Source organism: Salvelinus sp. IW2-2015, linkage group LG13 (assembly GCF_002910315.2).
Source record: "Salvelinus sp. IW2-2015 linkage group LG13, ASM291031v2, whole genome shotgun sequence".
NCBI lineage: Eukaryota > Metazoa > Chordata > Actinopteri > Salmoniformes > Salmonidae > Salvelinus > Salvelinus sp. IW2-2015.
In genome coordinates, this window is record NC_036853.1 from 37110821 (window position 1) to 37117738 (window position 6918).

The following is a 6918-nucleotide window of genomic DNA, read 5'->3' on the forward strand; positions in this document are numbered from 1 at the left end:
GATTGGATTGAAAACACTCTGAAGTTTCTAAAACTGTATTTTTTGAGGTCACTCTTTTCAATGGTTTTCATTGGGAATCCAGATTTCTAATTGACCTTCTTGCAGTTCCTACCACTTGCACTGAATGTCAACAGTCTTTAGAAATTGGTTGAGGTTTTTTCCTTGTGTAATGAAGAGGTACGGCCATCCAGAACGGGGGTAACTTGAAGTGTCCTGTTAGATAGACGCGTGTGAACAGAAAGCTAGCTACAGTTTGTTTTAATCCTGTATTGAACACAGATCATCCCGTCTTCAATTGTATTGATTATTTACGTAAAACAATACCTAAAGTTGTATTGCAAAAGTAGTTTGAAATGTTTTGGCAAAGTTTACAGGTAACTTTGAGATATTTTGTAGTCACGTTGCACAAGTTGGAACCGGTGTTTTTCTGGATCAAACGCGCAAAATAAATTGACATTTTGGATATATATCGACGGAATTAATCGAACAAAAGGACCATTTGTGATGTTTATGGGACATATTGGAGTGCCACCAACAGAAGCTCGTCAAACGTAAGGCATGAATTATATTTTTATTTCTGCGTTTTGTGTCGCGCCTGCAGGGTTGAAATATGCTTCTCTCTCTTTGTTTACTATGGTGCTATCCTCAGATAATAGCATCGTTTGCTTTCGCTGAAAAGCCTATTTGAAATCTGACATGTTGGCTGGATTCACAACAAGTGTAGCTTTAATTTGGTGTATTGCATGTGTGATTTAATGAAAGTTAGATTTTTATAGTAATTTATTTGAATTTGGCGCTCTGCAGTTTTACTGGCTTTTGGCCAAGTGGGACGTTAGCGTCCCACATATCCCAGAGAAGTTAAACAACAAATCCAAGAACACGACACTAACATAAGGCAGAATGCCGATACAGAGGAACAATACCAACTGGTGAGTGAACATGGGAGAGTGACATAAAGGGGAGGAGATGATGACGGTAATGGAATCCAGGTGTGAATCATAATGATTAACAGGTGCGCGTAACAATGAGTGCCAGGTGTGCGTAATGATGAATCCCAGGACTGGTGGTTAGTATTCTGGCGACGTCGCATGCTGGAAGGGAGGACCAGAAGTGACAAATACATTGGTTTTCTGGAAAAGGTTGAATCGCTTACTTCTAAACTAGTTGATTTGGAGGGCCGCAGCGGGACATCGAACTAATACATATCCCCGAAGGCGCTGAGGGGAGCAATGCTTGCTCATTCCTAGAGTGGTGGCTTCTCGAGGCTCTGGAGATGGAGCCACTCTAGTCTCCTTTGATCATTGAGATAGCTCATCGGATTTCTGGCCCACGATCAGACCCCAACGCACCCCCGAGGGCTCTGGTAATGAAGTTCTTAAACTATGAAGATAAGACGCGTATGGTGAATGCAGTCAGGGCGAAAGGGAGAGTACTCTACAAGAATCAGCAAGTTATGTTCTTCACAGATCTCTCCATGGAAGTCCACAAGCAGCAAAAACGCTTTGACAGTGTCAAGCAGCAGCTAAGGGCTAATGTTATCAAGGTATGGAATCATCTTTCCAGCGTGCCTGAGGGTCTCCCACGGCGATCGTTCCTACATTTTTGAAACACCAGCTGAGGCAGAGCAGTTTCTTGAAGCTAGGCAGAGGTGTGGAAGTGGAGCAACACTGAAGAGGCAATAGCAACATAAAGTTAAACTTTGACCTATTTTTGGGACATTTTTCGAACCGTTGCTTTCGGTTTTGTCTAATTAGGTATTTAAAGTTAGAAGTTGAAGTTAAAATGTATCTAGTAACATAGTAGCACTGTCTATTGAACTATAATAACATGGCCAGTTTACAAGTAGGCCTAGTCTTATTATAATTTTATGTACCATGAAACTTTGCTTTTATGCATCAGAAAACATCCTGGTGCGGGTTTCTTTTAGGCCTTTATGAGGCTAGATCACGGTGATCTTATATTCTGGCTCACTCCTGGTATTTTGTTTGGTTATTTGTTAAATGGTGAATAGTGTAATGAAAAGTGACGGGGCAGATGGTGTACAGAGGGGGAAAAACGCAGAGGCAGAGGCGGCTCCTCACGTGTGTGTGGATCTGTTGAGCACCTTATACGGAGTGTCACAGAGGGGGAGGATGGAGGTCTGTTAGAGACTTTGGGGTAAGAGGGTTAATCACACGTTCGTGGTTGATGGTTAAACGTGTGTTTTTGTACAATGATGTGCTTTAAAGCGTCCTTTGTATTTTTGTTTATGGTGGTAGAGGTATATTGGTATATTAGGCTGATCCAATGTGCTCTTATGTCCCTAGTAAATTTGATGACTCATAGTGTTAAGGTTACATTTACATTCTGGAACTGTAGGGGATTAAATAAAATGGCCATAATAAAACAGGTAATAAGTAGATTAATACAACTTCAGGCGTAGATCATATTTTTGCAAGAATCACATCTATTATCTGGCGACATTCCTAAGATATGCTAGAGGTGGCCTGGACAGGTCATTGTAGCCTCATTCAGTTCCCATGCAAGGGGAGTTATTATTCTTATCCGTAAGTCCATTACATATCAGATATTGCAAACAATTTGTGATCCTGCCGGAAGATATATTATACGGGGTACCTTGCTGTCCGAGCAGTTGAATTTAATTAATGTGTATGGTCCCAATGAAGAGGACTCTAAATTCTTTAACGATTTGTTTCCACACTTCCTGATATTGTTGCAGGAGATTTTAATTGCACTTTAGATCATGTTAAAGATCGCACATCAGGTTCGCACTACTCCCACACCCAATCTAGGAAAACCATACAGCATTTTATGAAGGATTTAAACTTAATAGAAATTTAGAGAGAAATGAAACCAGATGATGTGGAATACTCCTGTTACTCTAGCACTCACCCGACCTATTCGCGAATCAAGTATTTTTTGATCTCAGCAGCATTACGCTCTAAAATTGAAGATTGCTTCAAAAAATGAAATTACTTGAAAACAAAATTAAAACCCTGGAGAGATACATTTTCCTCACTAATTCCACAGAAGGAGTTGCTCTTGCTCAGGGCCCAATATAACATAATTTCTGCGGGTAGAGCTGTAGCAAGCTTATTGAGACTAAACCAATCATATTATGACCAGGGTGAAAAAGCTGGGAAGCTGTTGGCCTGGCGAATCAAACAGCAGCAAGCAGAGATGGAAATCAATTCAATTCAGGATGCAGGGGGAGCTGTGGTTGTGGACCCTCGGGAGATAAACAATACCTTTAAATCCTTTTATGAAAAATGATTTGTGTCAGAGTATATGTATAGCCCATCCAACTACCTCATCCCCATACTGATATTTTTTTGCTCCTTTGCACCCCAGTATCACTACTTGCACATTCATCTTCTGCACATCTATCACTCCAGTGTTTAATTGCTAAATTGTAATTATTTCACCACTGTGGCCTATTTATTTGCTTACCTCCCTTATCTTACCTCATTTGCATACACTGTATATAGACTTTTCTATTGTGTTATTGACTGTATGTTTGTTTATTCCCTGTGTAACTCTGTGTTGTTGTTTGTGTTGCACTGCTTTGCTTTATCTTGGCCAGATCGCAGTTGTAAATGATAACTTGTTCTCAACTTGCCTACCTGGTTAAATAAATGTGAAATAAATAAATACATTTAAAAAATCCTCCTAAAACTGATACCCAGGCAAGCTTTTTAGATATTGATCTGAAATATTGGGAAACTCCAATCTAAGGATATTCTTAATGCTGAGCTGACTGTGGAGGAACTTTCCAATGCAATTGATAGTATGAGGGCGGGGAGGGCATCTGGCCCAGATGGGCTGCCCATTGACATCTACAAGAGATTTAAGAACAATCTGTGTGCACTCCCCTCCTGGAGATGTTTTTGGAATCTTACGAAAATGGTCTCCTGCCCCCTTCTTTAAGAGAAGCTCTGATCCTAAAACCTGGAAAGCTGCATACCAAATGTGATTCCTATCGTGCTATTTCACTTTTGAATTCTGACACTAAGGTTCTTGCGAGGAGGTTGGAGGGTTTTCTCCCGGATGTGGTGGGTAGAGCCCAAAATGGCTTTATTCAAGGTTGTCAAGGATTTCATAATGTTAGGGGAGTACTAGATGTTCTTCATGCTAGAATTGGGTTGTCAGACACTGCGATCATGTCGTGGGACGCAGAAAAGGCCTTCGACAGGGTTGAGTGGCCCTACCACGTTCAAGTGTTAACTCGTTTTGGCTGTGGTGAGAGCTTTTGTAAATGTCACGATCGCCGTTGGAAGCATACTCGGACCAAAGCGCAGCGAGATCTGGGTTCCACATTTTTATTGAATTGAAACTTTGAACAAGATAAAATAAAGAAACAACGAAACGTGATGTCAGTGAAGTGGTCACAGGCAGCTACACAAAAACAAGATCCCACAAAACACAGTGGGGAAATGGCTGCCTAAATATGATCCCCAATCAGAGACAACGATAAACAGCTGCCTCTGATTGGGAACCATACCAGGCCAACAAAGAAATAAAACACTTAGATAGGAACACACCCCGATCTAACCAAAATAGAGAATAAAAAAGGCTTTCTATGGTCAGGGCGTGACAGTAAATGGATAAAGATACTATATACAAATCCCACTGCAGAGATCCTTACTACTAATACGGTATCTAAACCTTCTGCAGTGGTTCTAGGCCTGGATGCCCTCTTTCTCCTCTCCTGTTTATCCTAGCCATTGAGCCTCTAGCATAGCGGTTAGGTCCCACCCCAATATTTCAGGTGTCAGAATATATCAGATGGAACATCGAATTGCCCTTTATGCAGACAATGTAATTTTGTTTCTTACAGACCTGTGCAATTTCATATCCACAATTCTGGACCTAATCAAAGAGTTTGGAGTGTTCTCGGGATACAAAATAAATAATGCAAAATTCTCAATTATGATGCTAAAGGAGGAGGAAAGATGTAGACCTACACCTCTGCACTAAAAAAATAAGTAAACGGAATGCTTTACATATCTCGGCATTCGTATTGTGCCAGAGATCGACCGGATAGTCTCAACTAACTATGACCGTGTCGTAGATTCAATAAATCAATCGATAGATAGGTCATAATTACCTATATCTTTAATTGGCCGGATTAACATTCTGAAAACAAATGTCCTCCCAAAACTGTTGTATCTATTTCAGAACATTCCCTTGCCGCCGCCACCATCCCTGTTTACAAGGCTTAAAAATATGTTCACTATATTTATCTGGAATAACAGACGTCGCAGAATTCGCTTGTCCTTATTGTACCTACCATATGACAGAGGGGGGCTCCATTTGCCAAATATCCAGTGGTACTACTGGGCAGCTCAGCTTCGCACTGCTATGTATTATTTTACCTCTGAGTCTCTCCCTTCGTGGATGGAGATTGAAATGTCTTCAGTTGTACCCAATTACCCCTTAACCTCTACATTTACTCAGCTGATATCAAGACACATTTTTTTTATTCCCTTGTTTTTAATATGATCAACGTTTGTTATGAGGTGCGGAAGTTCCTTGGTGAAACACATTCTTTGTCATATTTTAGTCCTATCTGGGGAAACCACAGTTTCACTCCTGGGCGAGCTGATCCGGGTTTCCAACTATGGGCCAGCAAGGGTTTAAGGAAAGTTCGAGACCTGTATCAAGAAGGTATTTTTTATGTCAATTGAAGACCTCATAGCAAAATATGACATTCCTAGAATAAAAATATAAAAAAATGTACAGCTAAGGAGCTTCCTCACGCCTGCCCAAAACCTAACAGAACCCCTTCTGTCCACTTAAGAAAATACTACCTCAACCCATTTTAACCCTTTCATGCGTGAGTTCCAAATATCTCTAACGGTCGCCCCAGCGTGAGTTTTTTTATGCACGTGATATTAGAACGTTCTCTCCATTCCAGAATGTGTTTGTTATGTAACAGTACATTTCATCCGCGCTGCCCTCAAACAAAAGCACGCAGCCTGTTTTTATTTGTCAATTTTAAATTATTTCTAACAAGTTTTTTATTTTCTAATAACAGTTTGAAATGAGGTGTGTTCCGCCTCATTCATTCACATAAAAGTAGTCATTTTTACTTTTGCGGACCAATTAATTTTTTTGACATTTCTGACCCGGACAAAATTCCCCAAACACTTCTCAATTGTTTGTGCAGGACATTTACTCATCTGCCGTCCTGCATACACGTGTTCATATTATTCCACCTGTCGCCTGCATCGAAATCCAAGTTGTTTTCGTTACCAATAATACCTTTGGAAATGTGTGCGTTTCTATCAAAGTGCCTTATTACGTTATAATAGTTTCTGCATGTCGTGTTATGTCGTTTCTACTGTAGCATCATGTTTTTGTGTATATTCCTTATAACCGCGGACACGCGATGTAACGTTACTCATTTCATAACATTTATGGTGTTATACTCAATGCTTAGGTAGCTAGCTACATTCTCCTATTAGCTCTGGAAAACAATGCTAATTGCGTCAGGGAAGTATTTGCATGTGTTGTATTTTGAAGCTACCCTGGCCTTATGACTCCCAAGTGGCACAGCATCTCAGTGCTAGAGGCGTCACTCCAGACACCCATCTTCAAATCAAGACTGCGTTTCTATCAAAGTAAGTGCCTAATTACGTTATTGTGTCGTGTTATACCGTTTCTACTATAGCTCACTGTGTGAATGGAGCATAATATATTTGTATATATTCCTTATAACCGCGGACACGCGAGGTAACGTTACTCACCTTTTATGGTGTTATATTCAATCGTGCTTATGTAGCTAGTTACATTATTCTATTAGTTCTGTAAAACAATGCTAAATGCGTCAGAAGTATTGGCATGTTGTATTTTGACGCTACCCTGGAAAAATTTAAAAATATCTATCTTATACCACTTGTCGTTTGTCTGAGTGCA